Source organism: Balaenoptera physalus (genome assembly GCF_965194825.1).
Source record: "Balaenoptera physalus genome assembly, chromosome: 1".
Taxonomy (NCBI): Eukaryota; Metazoa; Chordata; class Mammalia; order Artiodactyla; family Balaenopteridae; genus Balaenoptera; species Balaenoptera physalus.
Genome location: NC_138882.1, coordinates 113,361,526 through 113,383,799, shown reverse-complemented (window position 1 = coordinate 113,383,799; position 22,274 = coordinate 113,361,526). Strand labels below are relative to the sequence as shown.

General features: G+C 41.1%; 1 long non-coding RNA gene across 2 annotated transcripts in view; it reads left to right on the top strand.

Annotated features, from left to right (window-relative positions):
- Positions 1-482: 482 nt before the first annotated feature.
- LOC309636578 overlaps positions 483-22,274 on the top strand; it is a 48,534-nt gene continuing 26,742 nt past the window's right edge. For both annotated transcript variants that reach the window (XR_014250082.1, XR_014250083.1), the window contains exon 1: positions 483-11,308. This is a non-coding gene — a long non-coding RNA (uncharacterized lncRNA). The remainder of the gene's footprint in view (positions 11,309-22,274) is intronic.

Sequence of the window (22,274 nt, the reverse complement as noted above, 5' to 3'; positions counted from 1 at the left end):
TACATCAATGGCACAGACCAGAGGCCACATATTAGAATACAGATAGGATAAAGGTAGATTTTACAACATTGGAAGGGTTATAATGTTTAACAAAATAGTGTTGGAAAAATTGGCTGTCCACGTGGGAAAAAAATAGTTTTATCTCCCCTTCTCACCAATTTAAAAAATTGGATACATTTAAAAAGCTGTAGGTTAAATACAAAATAAAACTATAAAATTAATAAACAGAAATATGGGAGAGTGTTTATGATTTTCATAATGGGAAAGTCCTTACAAAGCAAGACAAAATCAAGAAATAGACCCAAAAAAATGGACAAATTGATTATAGACTATCACTGACAATAGACTATCATTGGTTATCATATGTCATTGTGTACACTGACCTTGGCCTTTAAAGAAGCCTATCTGGTAATATCTATCAAAATGTTCCTATTCATTTACTTATTTATTTATTTCCAAGATTCTCTTCCTTAAAATTAAAGAAGCCTATCTGGTAATATCTATCAAAATGTTCCTATTCATTTACTTATTTATTTATTTCCAAGATTCTCTTCCTTAAAATTATTCACATCTGTAGACAGATGTTCGTTGTAGCACTGTGTGAAACTAAAAAATTAGAATCAATTTCACTGTCCTGCAATAGAGGGATGCTTTAAATAAATCACAGTACATTCATATGGAAAGCTACAAGCCTTTCTAAAGAATGAGGTGGATAATAATGTATTGACATAAAAATCCCTTCAACAGAGAGAGAGAGAGAAAAAAAAAATCAAGTTTCAGAACACGAGTATGTATGATCACATTCGTAAAAACCAAAACCAAAACAAAACAACTTTGTGTGTGTGTGTGTGTGCATACTTATTTAAATGCACAGAAAATGCTTTCAAAGGATACACTTCAAATTCAAATTGTTAATTCCCAATCCTCCTCTGAGCTGGGAAATGGGATTTGGAAGGATGACAGGTATGAAGGAGAAATTTTAGTTTTACTGTACTACTTTTGTTTTGTTTGAATTTATTACATAGAGCATATAATCAATTATACTTTTAAAACTTAATTTAAAACGAATAGAATAGAAATTATCAGAACCATTGCACATAATAAAGACAAACATTATTTCATTAAACTATTGTTTTCTGAAACATTTGTCTCAATTGTATGTGTGTAGAGCACATACTGAGTCCCAGTGTGTAAGATATATTTCTTACTGGAAGTTGCATCTTAAAAAACGATTTAGGTAACATTACTCTCATGAATTCTCTTCATCGGCTTCCAAACATAATCTACTATCTTCCATCTCTGAAAATTTCCCCTGATCTTCACACATCCATCCAGCTCTTGTCTTGTTGACAAAGGTTTGTGAATGAGTGGTCTGCATTTGAAGATGCACATCCCAGTCACTTCTCAACACACCTGCTCTGGTTCTGCCATCAATAACCTTCCTGTGGAGAGATCTTTCACAGCCCTTCACCTTCTTTGATGTCTCAGCAGTAGTCTACACTAAGGATAGGCTACTCGTTCCTTCTTCATACATTCTCTTTTAGCTTCTATGAGAATGCACTCTCTCCTGCTTTTCCTTCTGCCTCTTTGCCTACTTCTTCTCCTTGGGTGGCTTCTCATTTGTGGGCCACCTGACCCTGAAATGCTAGCGTCCTTTGGGGCTGGTCCTGTGCCCTCTTCCCTCCTCACTCTCTACTCCCTCCCTAGGCAATCTCAACCATTCTCATGTGAACACTAACCATCTGTGTTGTTCCCCACTCTACACCCACCCAGCACTCAACACAGTACCTGGCATACAGTTGGTGCTAATGAATAATCATTGACTGAAGGAATAAATGACCAAGGGTCTCCTGACTCCTGATCATATTCAGTCATTCTTGCTGCCATGAATCTTGTATGTTTGTATTTAATTGTTTTAAAGTAATTTTGAAAGGAAAAGTGCTCCTGAATTTAGGAGTGTAATTTTAAATAATTTTCTTAGGCAAGAGCACATTGCCAGCCTTTACCCCCTATTAAACAAATGCTAGATTTGGCAAATTAGAGAATGACACAATAAGTTGTCTAATTATTTCTATTGTTTTGACTACTGGACAACATATACACATTTTCAACATTTAAGACATTTGTTTCTGAACATTTCCATCTGGCAAAGCATTGATGCTTTTACTTTTTCTTGCTCTGATAGTAGTACCCATGTGTAGTCCTCAAGAGTGAACGTAACTCTTTGTCATTCCTCTCTATGCGTCTTTGAATCCATAGTGGATTACACGAGGCCTGGCACAAAGTTTATGCTCTAGGTCTGTGGATTTGATTGAATTTGAATTATTTTGATTATGATAAAATATCTTAGAAAAATAATTTTTAGTAATTAATGCTTAATAATGACCAAATGATAATAATCCTTCCTAGTTTACAAAATATTTTTACATAGATTATTTGAGGAATTTCCCTTCCCTCCCCCGCAAAAAACCCCACTAGAATATAGGGGAAAAGACCCTCATAGTAGTAGTGGCAGCAACAATTTACCCCACACCCTCTTCCCCTACTTCACCAGAGAAATTAAGCAGTTTATCTAAGGTCTTGGTCTGGGTCTCTTTCAATTAGGTCATGACATTTCTAATTATAATTTGCTACAAAAAGCCAGGTGGGGCATTTGGGGATTGCATTTCTTAATTCTACAGAAATACATAGTTCCTCAGAAAATAGGACGGAAAAATAATGTCTAAGATCTACCCTCTTTTTCTGCAGAGAGATGGTATATAATAACTGCTATCAATACTAAAGCCAAGGCATGTCATCATCTTCTTTGTTTTCATTTCTGTCAGCTGGGATTGTATCTTCTGCCCCATTTCAAACCCTCCTGATCCCTTCCCTTACTCCAGCTGCTGCTGCAGGTACCCGTTTTGAGTAATTGTCAAAGGTACAACCTGATATGGCCTTTCCTCATCCTGCACCTTTTGCTTTCACTTCCTCCCCTGGGGTCCACTTGGCACTCACATGTGTGCAGCCCTGAAGAGATGGGGAGTCAATGCCTAGCGGGCCACCCTTAACCAACAGAGGTACAAATCTCTGCATAAGTGCTCCCCCTTTTAGTTCCTCAGGGGACTGTTCAGAGATGCATTTCATAAGGCTCCTCAGAAGGTTGTGTGACACTGAGCACCTGTCACCCGCAGCCCTGACCAACACATACTTGTACTGGCCTTCCCTCCCTCCTTCTCTCTTTCATTCCTCCTCTTCCCAGTCCTGCTCCCCAGAATCACATTTCCAAATGTACAACAGGGGTGCCGTGCATGCAAGCCTTTGGCTCAGGCTCTGGTTTGGTATGAACCCAGGCGCCAACTGGGGTGAACCTCCTTCTTTTAAATATTACTGTATGCTAATACACCCTAACATTTGCTTCACACTTTCAGGTATTCTATTTCATTGTCACAACAAACTTATGAGAACAATATCTCTACTTCTATTTGGTAGATGAGGAAACTGAGGCTCAAAGACGTTAAGTAACTTGATTAGGGTCACATCAGCTACAGAATGGTAGAACCGGGATTCAGCATAGGTCTGCCGAGGGGAGGTCAGTTCCTGCTTTGCTATGACACAGCCACCTACCATCAAAATATTTGCAGAGGGCTTTGCTCTCAGTGCCTACCACTCTGGAAAGTGCTGTTTCTCGCTTATCAGCTCTCTGCCATGACACTCACAGCTGTTCCAAATACATCCATGTTGTTTCCAGCCTCAGATACATCATGCGTAGAGGATTTTTTTTTTTTCAAGAAGTTTTGTTATGAAGGAACACAAAGGAATAGAGCAGTAGCTGGAGAGGGGAATGTGGGTCAAGGAAAGGGTTTTTGAAGGTGAGAAATATTTGAGCAGATGCCTGTGCTGAATGGAATCACCTGGTAGAGAGAAAGAGCTGGATGATGCAGGAGAGAGAGGAAATAGGTAAGAAGGGATGAATCCAATAGTAGAAGTAAAGAGACTGGTTTTTGGAGGGATAGGGTCAATTCTTCTGTTATAACTAGAGGAGAAAAGAAGAAATTCCAATAGATAAGTTCAGGTCACTAGGTAAGTTGAGATCTGCCTTATTAAAAATACAAACCAAAAGGAAAGGCCCTTCTTCTGATCCTACACTGCATACTTCACGAAGGCAGGGGCTATGTCTGATTTGTCTACTGCTGTATCCCAATACTGACCTTTTAGAAGGTTCTTGATAAAGATTTGTGGCTGCTGAATAAATAGATGTAAATAAATTATATACTTCCCTTCACCACCAAAAATTTCTGAGACTAATACTAAATCATCAAGAAATGGATTAAAAGAAAAGTCATGAAGCAAGAAGTTTTAGTGAGTTGAAATAACCCACAAATAAGTCACTCCTCCAACCTTTGCTATTTAATATGGGTAAATATACACACAAGGTCCAAAAATTCCAGCTGGCTAGGTATGGGGTGGTAAAGCCCTTACCTGGCAGCAGTACTTGAACCAAAAAACATGGGAGTTGCAGTAGCCAGACAGCTCAAGGTGAGTTAGCAGGGGGATGGAAACACTGAAAGAGGAAGGAAATCCTGGCTTCCCGTACCTGTTGAGGGAGGGTGTCTACGGCCAGGGGAGATGGGCTCCTGCCTACTTTCGCTGGGTGGAGTCTTGTAGTGGTCTCCAGGTGCCACGCTTTCAAAGGAACAAGCTGGTACATGTGCAGGGGAAAACAACCAGTCTGTTTATAAATATACTTGAAACATTCTTACATGAGGACCAGTGAAGGAACTGGGTGTGTTTAATTCCAGCAAAAAGACTCAAGAGGATCATAGTAGTGCTTTTTCAGTATGTGAAAGGCTGCGACCTTTCCAGCACATTCCCTCTGAAACCTCGAAGCCAAGCATTCTTTGACTCACTTGGGCCTCCAATTGATTGGCCCTACCACCTTTTCACTATCTCACTTCCCTTGTTGGCTAGCTCAGATTACATAGGCCAACATAGTAATCACTTCCTTGTTTATACCCTCAAATTTCTCACTCCCTCTCACCTATCCAGTGCTCGCTTCAGGGCTGAAGGGAGGCTCAAGGCCCAGGCATGGCACTGGACAGCTTCTCATGGTCCAAGACCTTTCTTTCAATTCATGACTGTTAGGAGGGAAACCTCCTTCCCCATACCTGCTGTTTTCTTTCATGTGGGGGACATGAATTAGTGTCACACTCCTGGTCTCCTTCTCTCCAACTAGCCCTCTCCCACTCTATCCCCACCAGATAGCATGATGTACCTCACTGGTGACTTTGGAAAGAGAAATTGGACCTGTGCCAGGTGCAAACACAGCTTCCTTGCCTCTCTCTTCTTGGCAGTTAGTTGCCTACAGTGGGTCACTTGTTTTCTGCCTTTTCTCTTCCATGCTGTAAATTTCACACAGGGCCCCTTGGGAAGGTCTGTGAAGGTCCATCGAAGCTTAAGCCTGGGTGGGTAGGCCTGCATAATTCTGGGGTTCAGTATATCGAAGTTCATTTAGTTCTCAAATCAAAGCCACGTTTTCCAACTGCTTCTTTCCTCCCTCCTGAAGGGAGTTTGCCACCTTCAAAGAATATTGATTCCCTCTGTTCATAGGGCATGAGAGCTAATGACCCTACTGGAGTCAACCTCCCCCTCCTGCCTCTCTCCTCCCTACCCACCTCTGAGCCTGACCCTGGAGAGAACGAGCCCTGACTGCAGCTACGAATACCTGGGACTTGGTTAAGTGTGACACAAATGTTTGTAGATCAAATAAAATAATAGATGCTATATGTTTTAATGGAGAGCACGTGTGAGGAGTGGGAGCAGAGGGAGGCCTGGAGTCTGGTGGTTTAATCTCAGTGACCCAACAATACCATCATCTTAAGTGACCTCAGACCTTTGTTGCCTGGCAATCCTCACCGATTTCCTCAGTCAACTGACTCTCCCATTCTCCAAAGACAGGTTTTCGCTGATTCTCTCTCTCCTCAAGCCTTCTCACTTTCAACTGTTGGGCTTGCTTCTTATTTTACTTAGAAAATAAAAGCATAATAAGAGAGCTTCCACAGACGTACCACTAAATCTATCAAATGTCTGCATCTGCGTCCTTGCATTCTGTGTGCCTCCCGTTGCAAGGCTCCTTCTGTAACTGTGTTCCTCTCCAAGGCCAACACTCACCTGGGCCCTGGCTCTCTTCCGCATTCTCCATGCAAGTACCTTGCTCTTGCCATTGTCTCCTCTCCTGCATCATCAATTTCCCTCTCTCTACTGGCTTATTTGGATAAATATGCAAATATTCTGCAATATCTCCCATCTTAAACAAGCAACCAAACACTTTCCCCTCACCCCATATCTCCTTCCAGCTACTGCCTCATTTCTCTGATTGTCATTATGACGAAATTCCTTGAAAAAGTTGTCATACTTGCTGTCTCCACCTCCTCTTCCCTCATTTTCTCTTGAACGTACTCCAGTCAGGTTTTTCTCCCCATTACTCCACTTCCCCCTCACACAGATCTCAAGATAACCAATGAGCTCCATGTTGCCATATCCAGTGGCCTGTTCTTGATCCCCATTTTGCTTGACCTATTAGCATTGTACAAATCTGATCCCGCCCTCCTTCTTCAAACACTTGCTTCATTAGTTTCTAAGGCATCATTCTCTCCAAGTGCTTCAGCCTCACTGGTTACTCCTTCTCAACCTTTGCTGGATGCCACAGCTTCCTGAACTGTAAATGGGAGACCTCATCCTTGCTCCATCTACACCCCGTTTGGTCTGTGGCTTTATACACCGTCTGTTTGCTGATAGCCTGGGCCTCTGCCCTGAAGACTTCACCCTGTCAACATATCCTCCTAGATGTCTAATGAGCAGGTAAAACCTAATATTTCAAAATCTGAGCTCCTGATCTTTACCACTAAGCCTGCACCTCCCCCAGACTTTCCCATCTCAGTACTTGTCAACTTCATTTTTAGCTGCTCTGGGCAAAAACCTTGGTGACACAGAGCTGGCCGTGGATCTCAAGGCCTTGCATGGTGCGCCATATTCCCCCTCATCCCATCCCTCCCTGATCTCACCTCCTATCCTCCTCCTCCTGCTGTTCCTTACCCCAGGGCCTTTGTATTTTCTGCCTGAGATGCTCTTCTCCCTAGTTATCCATCCACATGGCTTGCTTCTTCATTTCACTGGGGCCTTTCCCCAAACAGAATTATATCAGAGAGAACTTCCCTGACTATCTAATGCATGATATAAGCCCCTCTTCCTCCCCACAATCACCTCATGCTTGATTTTTCTTCATAGCACTTCTTCCCACCTGACAGCACACTTCGTTTTGTTTAAGGCATTTCTCACCACTAGAAGGTAAGTTTATGAGTGCAGAGCGTTTGAACATTTTGTTTACAGCTCTCAACCCTAGCAGTTAAGAGTGCCCAGAGCGCAGCAGGCACTCTGCTTAAGAATGAACTCCTAAGGAGTGAAAGTTATTCAAAAGTGCAGTGGCTGCTTGGAGAGCTGCTCATCAGTGTCACTGGAGTGGAATGGGCACACAGCCAGCATCTGAGGGTTTGTCGGGCTGAGGGTGAATATTTGGGTTTACTGAACCCAAGACTCTGGCTACATGAAATTGTGCCCCCTGAGGTCATCAGTACGTCCCTGAACACCAAACCCCAGGTCATTGTCAATTATTACCCTTATAGACCAGGTTTCCTCTCCCCTCCCTCGGCTTTGGAGGCAGCACTAAGCTGGCTGGGTCCCCTGCCCCTTCTCAGAGCACCCCACCGACCTCTTTGCTGTCTCCTCTTCCTCCTGTTGGTCCTTTAAATGGAGGTGTTACCCAACATTGCTTTTGACCCTCTTCTCTTTTAAAACTCTCTCTAAACTCCTGTTAATCATTATCTTTAGATGGTATCAATGCATGAGAAAGATTAGCAAAATGGCTAGAAGGAATATTTTAAAAAAGCAAAACACATTTTGCTTTGCATTGTAATAAGTCCTGATTTTGGTTGAGAAGACCTAGGTTTGAGACCAGCTCTGTCACTTACCAGTTTTGTATCTGGGGGAAAAACTCCTAACTTCTCTGGGCTTCCATTTCTGCATTTACAAAATGGGGATAATAATGTCTTACCTTACACATATTACCTCAATGTATGAAATTTGAATGATGTATTTGTTTTATAAAACATAATGTTTTATAAAATATAACTTGATCTATAAATACAGATTCTATCATGACAGACTGGGAAAAAAGGGTCATTGAACTATTTTCTACAGGGAATAATAATTGATGTGGGGAATTGTCTCTTTATTTCTCTGTATACTTGTAGGGAGAAGGTTGTATGGGCCCAAGGTTGCCATTTAGGCCCCATGTCAAGACCCGATCTAATCAGTAACGCACTATAACTGCCCATGGACCTAGTATTGAAACCACAAATAATCTAAAAATATGCAACCAACAGATTGAGCTGAAATGCTTCTTTTGCCCAAGTCAACCAGGAATTCATTTCACTCCTAGAAGTTAACAGTCCTCAAAATCTTCATTGACTTCATTCACACCAGCCCTGCCTGTTTGCTTATGGTAGCTGGAATCTGGCTGAATTATCCTCCCAGTAAAGGGGGCTCATGTGGGATTTGAGGCAGGCACATCAGCACATTCCTATATAAGGGAGGGGGAATTACAACATATTCCAGGCTCAGCTTTCCTTTTAGTTGCAGATCAGACAAGGAGCACATCTTAGTTTAATTTTGTTCATTTGCTATTAGTGTTTGTTTTATTTTTCCTCCATGACATAGAAGTGTGCACCTGGAGGGAAAAAAACATCCTACCTGCTTTACAGTTGGTTCTGAGAAGCCAAGCTATTTATTAATAGTAGAAAATATTTTAAGCTGCTCAGCTGAGATTTTAACAGCTCTTGTCTAATCGTTAACATACAAACCTCCCTAACCAGAACATTTGTGAGGGATGACTACTTCACAGGATCTGAAATCAACCCTTTCCCAAAAAGCCTGTTAAAAAATTACACATTTGGAATTTTGTCCTAACCTGACTCAGCTGCTGCATTCCCTTTTGATATTTCCTGGGGGAGGGTGGTAAACAGCCTTACTCTGTTTAATCCAGCACGTTTTTAAAAAATCTGGTGTCATATTTGAGTACTTGACGAAGGGAGGGTGACCAACCATCCTAGTTTGCCTGGGAATGAGGAATTTCCCAAGACGCAGACTGAGCTGATCAGCCTGGAAAGGAATTCCTAGTCCAAATGACTCACAAGACAGATGAGGAAACTGAGGTCCAGCAAAATGAAAGAATTTTCCCTAATATCACATAAGTAACTAACACTCACTGCATTGCTGACACCAGGACCCAGATCTCTTAAGTCCTAGATCGGGGCCCCACTGACCCACTGTCCTTGTCCTGGCAGTAATATAGGGGTCGACTATGAGGAAGAACTTAAGTTTGATTACTGGCTCTCGGGCATTTGACTGCTTTATATAATTCACATGTGACAAAGGAAAGCAATAATCCAAGTACATTCTAACCAGTGATCGTGGAGATGCAAAATTTCTAAAGCAAAGTAAAAATGATCACCACTTGTACACCCATGTTTACAGCAGCATTATTCACAATAGCTAAAACATGGAATCAACCCAAGTGTCCATCGATGGATGAATGAATGAGCAAAATGTGGTATATACATACAATGGAATATTACTCAGCCTCAAAAAAAGAAGGAAATTCTAACACATGCTACTGCATTGATGAACCTTGAGGACATTATGTTAAGTGAAATAAGCCAGTCACAAAAAGATAAATACTGTCTGATTCCACTTACATGAAGTACTCTATAAGTGGATTCTTACAGATCTAAGATACAAATACTCTTAGAGTATTTGACTACTCTAAGTAGTCAAAATCATACAGACAGAAAATAGAATGGTGGTTGCCAGGGGCTCTGGGGAAGGGGAAATAGAGAGTTAGGGCTTAATGGGTCAGTTTTGCAAGATAAAAATTGTTCTGGAGATGGATGGTGGTGAGAGTTGCACAACAATGTGCATGTACTTAATACCATTGAACTGTGTACTTAAAAATGGTTAAGATAGCAAATTTTATGTTATATGTATTTTACCACAATTTTTTTTAATGAAAAAAAATTTAAATACTGATTACAAAAAGCTCATCTATTACACTGGTGCTGTATTTCTGTTAAGGAGGTCTGCAAAGGGCTTTGCAGTCATTTATTAGCTAAGGATGTTTTGTCAAATCAAACCACATTCTTTAGATAAGGAGTTTGGTTTGCTTTCATATTTAATGACCTTCCTTTTACCTAGGGCATAGAATTTCCAGATGTGTAGCACCCCTAACACCTAGCAGGACCTCACAGCCTGGCACATAGCAAGTGCTCTATAAACATTTTTAAAATAAATACAGAACAGCAGAAGCTAACATCGATTTTGAATCTTTATTCAGAGGTGGGTTTACCTTGAATCTGATGAAGCTGAAGCTTCAGGTCCTCCCACTTTAACAAGTCTTTCCCAGACCCTGGGAGGGGCCTTAGCAATGTATTCATATAAAACTTGCAAAAGTAAGATTTAGCTTCTTTTTGTTTAAGAGGGCCCCCAAAGTTATGTAATCTTCAGGCCCCATAAAATCTGGACCTGCCTTTGTACTTCCTGCCTGTCTAAGGACTCTGCTAATTACTTTCCATGGTCACCTCTTGTTATCTCCACTTCTCAGATAAGGAAACAGGATAACCTGACCACAGTTACCCCACTAGGGAGTGATATGCAATGATTTGTACCCTGATATTTGAGAACAACTTGACAACTCCACTGATCACTAGGAGAGGCCAAACCTGACTGCAGTCCTAGTTGAATTAGTTGTGTACTTGGTAAATACTGTGACCTTACCTGATGTAACTGTACTGACAGCAAGGATGGCTCGTCTTCTAAAATAACCTATGATTTGGGGAAACCACTTATATATAGGCTTTTCCTGCCCCTACCTCCATTTAATATTCTTGTTTAGTCAATGGAAGGGAATTTAGGAAATGAGGGAGGAGGGTGAAAAGAGCGAGACTGAAGAGGGGAGCGACAGGAACGGAGATGTAATCTTGTATCAAGGAAGATTCTCTCCACCCTCTCCCCAGCTGTTTTCCTTTCTTTTTGAGGGACGTGCAAGGGTGCTTTGTGACTTGGAAAATTCCTCTTCTGTTTTATCTATTATTTGTATTTGCTCTGTCCCCCTAGGATTTCTATTCTGGAGGCCCTATTTCTAGTCTAAAAGATCTACAAGTCAAAGGTCAGAAAGGAATCTTTCCTGTAAACATCCTCTGGGCCACTCCCGGAAAAGGTAACCAGCAACCACTGCTTCCTGTCTTTATTCTGATTCTTGGAGCAAGTAATACAATTTTCTATTCCTCTAAGATTTCTTGGGGCCAACGGGAAAACGGAATCGAAATGTCACAGGATTAAAAATTTCCTCCCACCGAGGATGCTGCCTCTCTTCAGAGACAGGTTCTCTGGCTTAGAAATCTCTCCCATGCGCAGCTTCCATCAAGATACTGGGCCTAGCGCTGTGCCCGGCACTTAGGAAAGCTTGCCCATGGACTCGCACCTCTCCAGAGAGGTGCTGCCATCAACCTAAAGGCAACACCACCCACCCCCAGTTTCCTGCCCTGATTTCCCTTTTTCTGACTGCAGTACAAACCTTAGAGTCACTTCTGCTGATTCCTCCCTCCCCTCATATCCCACTAATCACTATGGGGTTTCCTCCCCTGTTAATGCCCAAACTCATTCTCCATTTTCCATTTTTTCTGCTGATACTTTGTTCTCTGTCCTTCTGTTCTTGGGTCTGGGATATTACAATTGCTTTCTGACTGGATCCCCTGCTTTTAGAGTCACTCCCTTCTAGAAGTGGATTTATCATTTAGCTAATAAATCCTAAACTCCAGGATGCCTTCCTTGCATAGACAAACCCCTTTCAAGTGCTTGTACCTAGTTTTGTATTTGTGAATTTATGCTCCTTTTCTTAAAGAAGACTCCCCAAACCACATAAGCTTTCGGTCTCTCAAAACAGGATCTTCCTCATCCCCATTAACTTTGCACTCCGATGTCAGATGAACCTTTTTTTTTTAATAGACTTTAATTTTTAGAGCAATTTAGGTTCACAGAAAAATTGAACAGAGATTTCCCCTGCCCCTACACAGGCATTACTTCCCCCACTGTAGATATCCCACACCAGAGTGGTACATTTGTTACCACTGATGAACCTACGGTGACACATCATTATCATCCAAAGTCCGTAGTTTACATTAAGATTAATCTTTTAAAGGTAATACTCCTTCATGTCACTTTTCTGCTTTAAAACTGCCTATTAAAATGCTACCCATTTCTCTAAAGTCTATCTCTACTTAGACATTCAAGGTTCTCCATAATCTACCCCAATTTTACTCTTCAAACTTACTTCCCAAGAATCACCTATACACACTCCTCACGGAGGGAGACTCCAAGCTGGCGGTCCCCATTGTCACCTCTCGACTTTGTTCGCATCCCCTCCACCTGGAGTATGGTCGAATTCAACTCAACAAAGATGTGGCGAGGCAGGATAGGATGTCCATGTGCATCCGGTCTGACCATCAGAATCCCACCCAGTTATCCCATGTGGTCAATGAACCCCTCCTATCCATCCTGCTTCCCCCCAATGCAGCACTTTCTAGTTTGGGGGATTTAACAGGCCAGTGAGGCTTTTCAAAATAATAATAAAGTCCAATTCAGGACTGTCAATTTTTTATTTTGCCAAAATAAAGACTTAAAACAAACACCACCACCACAATTATCTTACTAAAGAAAAGACATTTTATCCCTCAAAAAGCACAAAAGACATATTCTCAGAGTAAAAGTCAGTTCTTTCAATGTAGTACACTCAGCTTTAGGAAAATTGACTGCATTTCTCTTTATTGTGTGACCATCTGAGGTAGTGAAAATAACTAGACTGGCTTCTCCACCACGGGTTTAGCTCTTACTCACAAGCTGCCTTGGGGCACATGTTGCATTGTTGACTCTATTTAACTTCTTGTGCACATATGTCATTTCCTCAACTGGAAGGTAAGCTTTATAAGAAGCCTGTATAAGAACTGCACCTTTAACTCCCCAGCAAGGCCATGCACATAGAAAAGATTCTATAAATATTTGCTGAATGAATGAATCAGCCTAGAGTAGGCTTTCTAAGCCTGTGTAACCAATAAATCTCCTGTTAATGGAGTGTGAGCGCCCCATCCCGAGGCAATTTCTTTTAACAGACTTCTTTAAAAAGAGTTAACCAGTACAAATTGCTTTGCTTTTGAGTGAAACCTGAAAATTAAAAAAAAAAAAAATCTGATATGAAAAGTAAACATTTTCTTCCTCAAGGCAGTAGCAAGCCCCAACAAAGAGAATCAAGGTACAAACACACATTTTGTAACCTGTCCTTTAACGACCCCAGTTATTTTGGGCTTTGTTGGTAGGCACTCATGCAGGGTGTGCTTCTAACTTGACCTCACTTCATAGGGCTTCCTTCTGTGGCTCTCGCCCATGTGCCTGAAGCCTCCATAAAACCCATGTTGTCTCTTTCTCTACCTGGGTGATTTAAAAAGGAAAGAAGTTCAACAACCTCCTGGCTGAGTCTTGGTTTTAGATTATGGTGTTGATGTAAAGCAATGCAGAAAAATGTCTTTCAGATTTAAAATATTCTTTTCACTCAGAATCTGGAGTTATCTTTGAAAAATATAAATGAGGTAAGGTCATATCCATGCTTAAAACATTCATTGCCTTTCAGTTTAGTTCCATTCAACAGCTATTGGTTGAGTATCTGCGAGGCCCTGTTCTGAATGTTGGGAATATATCAGTAAACAAAACAGATAAAAATTCCTGCGTTCCTGAAGCTTACAGAAGAGGGTAAGGGGGGAACATACAAAGAACAGAATAAATAAATAATGTACTATACTATATTAGAAGATGATAAGTGCAAAGGAAACTAATTGGAATAAGGGGGCTGTTATGATTTAGGTGAGATGGTCAGGGCAGGCCTAACTGCGAAGCTGGCTGGAGCAAAGACTTGAAGGAGGTGAATGGCGTGGGCCATGAGGCTGTCTGGGAGAAGAAGAGATGCCTTCCTACAGCATGACCTCACTGGGTACCTTATCACCTCCTCTCATGCACACTGGCCCTCCCTGTCTGCTCTCCAGCCACCCCAGCCGTCCCTTTCCCACCCCAGGGCTTTGCACACGCTGTTCCGCCAGCTCAACGTTCTCCCTTCCCATCCCTGGCTCCTGGACCAGTTCCTTGTCCTTCAGGTCTCATCCAAATGCCACCTCCTCAGGTAGGCTTTCTTGGTCCCCCAATGTTAGGTGCCCTATCATAATTTTTCTTACAGCCTTCTTTTCAGTTTCTCAATTAATACTGTTTGAATAAATGAACAAACAAAAAGGGCTAAAAAGGCTGAGCTCGTTGAGGACAAGGACTCTGACGTGTTCATTTATCCTCAGTGCCAGGCACATTGTTGAATGTATCTGATAGACTTTATCTGCATAAATAAGCTTCATTACTAAGGGCTGACACAGGGATCAAGTTATGGTTTGCTCAGCTTTAGGCATCATCATCATAATGTATAAACAGTATGAAAAAAGGGGGTATGAAGCATTAAACTGTGTTATGGAGAATGAATTTTCTCCCTCCTTCGCTCTTTCAGCAGAGTAACCCTTCCCTCCAGATGAAGTAGGCCTCCAGATGGGCCCTTTCAGGACCATTTTCTATCCAGTGAGGGCCAGATGGTATCCTCCTCGCTTCTTGTGAGTCCTAGTTTTCTCAGCAGGAGAGTCCTAGCTGACGGAGCATTTTTGCTTCCTCTTCATCGAGTCTGAGATCAACATGTCCTTCAATTTCCTCTGTGCCTCAGTCAAATTGATTAAAAATAGCTGTCATATCTCCAATTCTCAATTATCAGAGGTAATTAAGACATTTAAAAATTTTCTCCCGTAATCATTCATACTCTGGGGAGTATCTCCAGTGGTATTTTCTTATTGATGTTTGCTCAGGAAATGCCATAAGAATGATAAAGGTATCCATTTAACCCCTGCCTCATTTTGAAATGTATCTTAGGTGACATAAAAATCATGCAATATAATTGAAATAAAAGAGATAAGTCAGAGCAAAGAGAAAAAGACAGTAAAATGAAGCAAGAAATAAAGCCACGGCACAGAAATTCCAACCATAGGGATTCAAGCAGTTACTACAGAGGGACCACAAATTTGGCTCTGGGCAACGAAGGAACCAAACCAGTCATAGGATTCAAGATGTTTTGTAAGATGGATACCAGGGGCTCAGAGACTGGAGACGTGAAGTTTCTCCCAGGCATCTTGCAAAGGGACACTTGATGTCATAAATAATATTTAAAGTGAGTTTCCAATAGCTGTTTCTTATAGTGTCACTCAAGGAGCCTTAACTTAAGGTCCCTAACAGCAAAGTGAAGTCCCCAAAAACTCAGTTCTCTAAGAGAACAAAGTGATGTAGTTCAAATATAAAGTTCTTTAATTATCTGATTTGATCCAGAGATAAAGTTTAAAATATCTAAAAGAAACAAAGGACTGCATCCTCCCATACGTGTTATTTTCTCCAATCAAGCTTCAAAAAGAATCAAGCAATAGGGGAGTCAAGGATAAATTGTCTGGCAAGGACCTAATGTGTCAAAACTCTGTATTGCTCACTAGATGCAGGTATATAACTAAGAGCATGGCATCTACTTAATGAAAACAAAGGCTCCTACCCAGGCCAGGTGCCTGCATAGACCTACCTCTGTAAAGAGGCCAACTAAGGCGTACCCATGGGCCAGGGCCAGATTTCCTGCAGGACACAGTGCACGTTTGTTCTGCCACAACAACAAACGGACAGCCAAATCCCCGTGGAGCATGGCCACCATGTGACATAAATAGCAACCCTCCCACAAATATATCATATGTTCCACAGTTTAGTTTTCTATTACCCTGTTTTGGTTTATTTATCCTATGCCTCCCCACCCATTAGAGTAGATAGGTGAGAAGCAACAGTTAGAAACAAAATCAACCTACAGAGAAAGTCATTTTGGATTAATGACTGTGGCCCTAGGCTGTTGGCTTAGTGTTTAATTTGGCTCCTTCCCAAACCAGTCCTGTGCAGGAGATAGGTCACCCCATATAGCTTCCTCCACCAGCAGGATGATTTTGTTTTTTAGAAAATATGTACACTTGGGAAGCTGTCAAAGTGAGTTGTGCTTAAGGTATGCGTTATTCAGCGGGAGAAAATACGTTTAGCACTACTTGAAATCTTTATTCCTGACAACGCACTAAGAATTCAACACAGTAATCTTATTGTTTTAGCTGTTGCTTTTACCATTACTCATACAACATGCCTGGAAAAAAAACTAGTGGTGACTTTTCCCTCCCCCCCCATGTTTTGTGTGTGTGAATTTTTTTTAACTTTTGGTTTGGGATGAATGCGCCTAACAACCCACCATCTGGTGTCCAAATATTTTTACAGACATGAATCCAAATACCACAAAATCATGGCCACAGCTCAGGTTATATGGGTCTTTTTCTCAGGCAGACTTTTTATTAAATGTGATTATTCTCGAGCTTGGAGAATCTCAGCCAGGAGATTTAGCCTTTAGATGAGAACTCACTATGTTGACCAACTTAAAAAAAAAGATGGAAGGGAGAACTCCCCCTGGAGCAAATTTCAAGAAAATAAATGAACTTTTATTTTGGTTATCATAATCAGCAGTATACAAACTGAATCAAAGTGACAACTCCTGCTGCATTCCTGCCGTAATAGTCACTGGTGGAAGAAGATAAGGTGTGAGCAAGCTCTGTGGGAATCAAGTTTCAGTCCTGTCAGGTGTAATCAGAACCGTGGTCTTAAAACAAAGGCCTCCGCTCCATCTCCTCCCTCAGTCAGAGGACTGCTCACTTCCCCCTCCCTCCCCGACCCCAACCCTGGGCACCAAGAGGAAAAAGAAGAATCAGATCTGCAAGAAAAAAAAACTCCAAGCCAAACAACAATAGCAAGCCTGAGTGCTATCTCCCTGTCTGCACACCCTGGGATCAATGATCTCCATGTAACATTGGATTCCCCACTCCTCCTACGGAATAATGGCAATAGATTTTAAGAAAACATGGGTTGTAGTTTTCAAAAATGAACATTTCCTACGTGGAGAAACTTGGTTACTGAGTCTGTGCATTGATGGAGTTCCTAGGACAACACCATGTCATGACGGGTAGAAAGAATAATTTTTCCCCTGAAAGAAGAGAGATAGTACATTCGCTCAAATGTCACCCAGATTTTTTGAGCCCAGAGAAAATTGCTCTGGTCAGTGACTGTGCCAGACAATTAAAATCTGTATTGGTGGATTCCTTGGCAAAGTTAAAAATAAGGACAAACAGCACCAAAAAAAAAAAAAAAAAAAAAAAAAAAAAAAAAAAAGACATATCCTTGCAGCATCCAGCTTTGCTAGTGACAGTAATTGGAAGGTTCATTAAAATAACCCCAGAACTCAACCTGTCCCTAGTGTCTTATTGGTAAGACAGATTGGTCTACCTACAGGTTGGTAGGACAACCTGTCCTACCAATGACTGGATTTTGATGCAGCTGCCTTGGAAGGAAAGGGAGAGATAACAATCCCATTTCAGCGATGGGCAAACTAAGGTGCAGTTAAGCAGTCGTGCCAGGGTCACTGAAAGTCAGTGGTGAGCTGGAGACGGGTCAGAAAGAGTGGAGGAAGTGTAGACACTGGTGATAAGGCGATAACTAGAGGAAATTAAAACCCTGTAGTGTGGGAAAAGAACAATTAGCCAAGACAGAGGATGAGGAAGGAATACAGAATGAATTACAATCAGAGGAAACGAGCCAGCAACAAAAGAGGCCTGGCCGGGTGGGGGCCTGAGAGGAGCCGGGAGAAACGACTTAGGAATGCTGGCTCCCTTTTGGGTTCTGTCAGGGCCTTATTGTTTGGTTCCTTTGGCTCATAACTTAACCCCTTTGTACCTCGAAGTGTCAAACTCAAAGGCAGCTCTCTTTATTCATGCAGCGATTTGAGATTGCTTCATGAATATTATGAATTCCAGATAAGAATGACTTCATGATTAATTTAGAGAAATCTGTCCCCCACCCAGAAAAGGGCAAAAGTTTAAGCTTGGATTGGTAAGCAAAATATTTCCATCAGAAAGCATAAGAAATATCTATAGCACAAGTATTAGCAAGTGTAGATGGTTTAAGACCAAGAAAAAAGTATTCATTAATGAGATCCTTTTTTTCCCCATATACCATTACTGCTTTTTTTTTTTTAATATTTATTGGAGTATAGATGATTTACAATGTTGTGTTATTTTCAGGTGTACAGCAAAGTGAATCAGTTACACGAAATCCTTTTTTTAAAAGAAAACATGTAAAAGTGTTTAAAAGTAATATCTATCAGTACCAAAATAACCCAATGTGATGAAATGTTCTATAACTAGTAGGAAGTGATAGGAAAAAGATACAGTTGCTTTCTAAAAACAAGAATTTGCTTATGCTTTAAATCAGGGTGTTTACCACACATGATTATTGGCACAAGAAGAAAAGACTTACTGTGAGGCCAAAATAAAATTGTTTTTGAATCATTCCTAAAAGTTGACTGGCAGAAAGCTAAGAGAAAGCTCGACTTTAATCAGCCAAGATGTTAAAATCATGGGAGAAAGGCAAGTAGAAAGATGAACCACAGCAGCTAGAGTCATTGAAAAGAAGGAGGAGAGTTTATTATAAAGTAGATGAGGATGCTAAATAGGATTAGAAGAACCAGATACTATTACAAAGGGCTGATTGAGGGGGCAAAGTGGATAATAAGGCAAATTAAGGATTCTTAAAAATCCTCTGTGTTCAGGAAATGAATTAGCTGCTCAGACAAACTAATAAATAAAGAAGGATCACATGAGAATGACCAAAAGTTACCATGGAAAAAACAGAAGGCTCTTGCTTTATAAAACGAGCACACTTAAAAAAGATTTTAAAAAACCAAAAAACAAAAACAGGGAGAGATGCTTCGAAACAATACTAAGAAGATGTAAATGTGAACTGAGAAAATCTAAAGTGGAGGGTAATGGAAGGATGGCCTTAGAAAAAGCCACAACAATAAAAGAGTCTTTAAATACCTTAAAGTGGTCGTAGGTGAGGGGGAACATTCAGGACCTTGGAAAAATTGAACTAAGTTTTATTTTAGTCTAGCTTTCTGTCTTGCCTTCCTGAGGCCAGTAAAATGTATCAGAAATGGAAAAGGTGTCAGAAGAGTGATAAATTAAGGGCAATTAGGAATTCCCTGCAATAAATTAAGCTGATTCAAGCAGAGGCAACCCCTGAGTGGGAAGGAAAAGCTGCAGAGATTAATGCTGCCTTAACGCAGTGCTTGGATGGCTCCTTGGAAAGATAGAGTACTCGGGGAAATCAGAGCCAAGAATATCTAGCACATTTCTAGAAATGGACCAGGGGAGGGAGCAGAAAACTGCTAGCGTTTCCCTCACAACTCAAGAGCAACTGAAAAATGTAAAGTGTAGATGAAGCATCAGGGTGAAATTACAAAATGCCTAGATTTATATGAGTTCAGAAAATAAAACAATGTTGTTTCAAGAAAAATTACCTAAATTAAAATTCTTATAGGGGTTTTTGGAGACATGTCTAGAGAGAAGGCTGGTAAAATGAACATTTATTGACATCACCATCATATTCTGCAAATGTTATTTGTTAACTAACATCATAGAACAGAGACTGGTAAGAAGGTATTAAGAGCAAATTAAGAAAGCCCTCCCCACTCGGAGATTCTAACACTCTTAAGGAGCTGACATCAATGGAGACACAAAGCTTCCCACAAGCTTGGGCATCCAACGATAGGAAAGCACGTGCGTTGTACAGCACACGCGTGGGCAAGGGAATCTCAATATCAGATTCATCTAAAAAGAGAAGACATCACAGAAAAGGTGTACATGAGGAAACCCTTGATGAGAGGTGATGGAACAAATGGTTTGCTTGGCAGACAGGGTATTTCTGATACAGAAAGAACCTCTGAGAAGGCCCAGAGTCAAGAGTAGGAAATCAGCCTGAGGAATCCTGAGCAGGGCTTGGTAAGAGCATAGTGTGGTAAGGAGTGATGGGCAAGATTAGGTATTCTAGAAGAGAAGGCAGCTTTGAGCATGGGCTCTAGACAAGTTGGGTTTGAAGTCCAGCTCCATAGTTGTAAACCCATATGTGCTTTGGTTTGCTCATCTCAAAAATGGGATTTTAATAGAACCTACCTTAAGGATTGTTCTAAGAGCTAAGTGAGGTCATATGTGAAAAATAAGAACTCCAGCAATAGCTGTTGCTGTGAATGAATTGTAGTCAGTCTGAGGATGAGAATGCATAACTTCCTTCGTATCATCTCTGGCTAACTTTCTATTGCCTTTTCAAATCTTTCACACTCTCCAAGGACCACAGTCCCACTTGGCTCTCTTGCTCTAAGAAATGGTGGTTCCACTCAAAACATAGTCCATTTCTTCTGCAGCTGATCTCCTCTCCTGTTTTCGAGGACACAGACCCCACTCCTTTCCAAAGCTAACCTCTCTCTTACACTAGGGATTCAATAATTTCCTCAGGACTCTTGCAGGATGACATTTCATCAATAAGCCCATTTCTCTGTCCCAGCTGCAGTAACTCCTCCATCAGCTCCTTCCCCTCAGCCTCTAGCCACACTCAAGTTTTTTCTGGCTTTGTACATCTTTTCTGCCAATGTACAGAGTGGCACCGCCCACTGCCCTCCTTCCCTGCAGAAGCTAAATTCCCCTCTGTGTTTTGTCCCCTTACTCTGCTAAACAGCTGGTTTCATGGCCACCAGAGAAGAATCTAACAGGTTTTTCTCCATCCTGTTCTATTCTAGCTTCTTGTGGTTCTGAGTTTACCTTCTCAGAAGTAGACTCACTCAGTCTACACCAGGAAGGTGATATGTGCTCATATTATTGTCTACACTGACATAGGCATTTTCTCTCTTTTCTCATTGTTCCTTCTCAGTCTTCTTTTCTTTACTCAAACTGTTCATGCACATTATCTCCAAGGATTCTAGACTTAGCTTGTTCAGTTTCTCATACTATACTTCCTCTGGGCAGCCTCACTCAAGCCCATGACCTTTTTTTGCAGGTCATTCCTTCACTACTCTCCTGAAGTTGGAAATTCCAATTGCCTTTTGAAAATCTCATGTCATTACCTTTTCATTCATTTATTTGTCCACTCAACAAATATTTATTGAGTGCCTCTGAAACATGTCTATAACCATCTAATTACCTGTCTTCATCCCCACCTCCATCTTCATTTTGTCCTGTCATTTCTCTGGATAAATGACATCTTGATCACTACACCTGAATGAGGATCTTAGAAGTCATCTTCAGCCTGCTCGGCTAGACATCTAATCAGCCACTGAGTCATTATGGCAGTATACATATGCCCACTTTTCTCTCAAGAAATTAGAAGCTAGCTTATTTCTTAGGGGCAGAAGCTAATTCCAATTCTCTTTGCAATCTCCCAAAGCAGTTTAGTGTAGTTTCTAGGACTGAGTGGAACGGCATAAATATTGCTGAATTATACTGAGTTGAAATCATTCATGAAGTGATTGACAGTTACGGCAAGGATCTTAGAAGACATATCTAATTCTTTGGCAAAAATGCAAATGCACTCAGTTGTCAATTAAAATTAAATTCAGTTAAATTTTACAATTAAAATTCTAAAATTCTACAGAAATGTGGAGAAAAATTATGTAATGAGCCTAAGAACATTAATTTTGAAGATGGAAGTAGAATTGTTCAGAGAGAAGACTATCCCTTGTTTAGCAAATGACCTTGGATATGAAAGAAGAAATCCCCAAGGATGAATTGCCTTGTATATGAAAAGTATCAAGAATTGAAGACCGGCAGCCAAAAAGGAAAAGAGAGGAAGAGAAAGAAGAGCTAAGGGAAGGGAAGTGAGGGTGTAATATTGTCAGGGCCCTCCACAAAGAGAGCCGGCAAGTAGTTAAGAATGACTGAGTGAGTTTTAAACCCAAAGGTGTCCAATATTTGGTTTTACATCATTGGCTGTGCTGTGCTGTGATTTTATGTAAGTCCTATCGTTCTCTCCTTTATTTTAGAAGCTCAATAAAAGTCTGCTATGTGGTGCCCTAAGTCAATGGGTGTGGCAGTGGCGGAGTATGCCGCTAAGGTCTCTCTTCCGGAGAATCAGCCTCCAGCTGCTGCACCTTTGGGACACACAACAGTGTT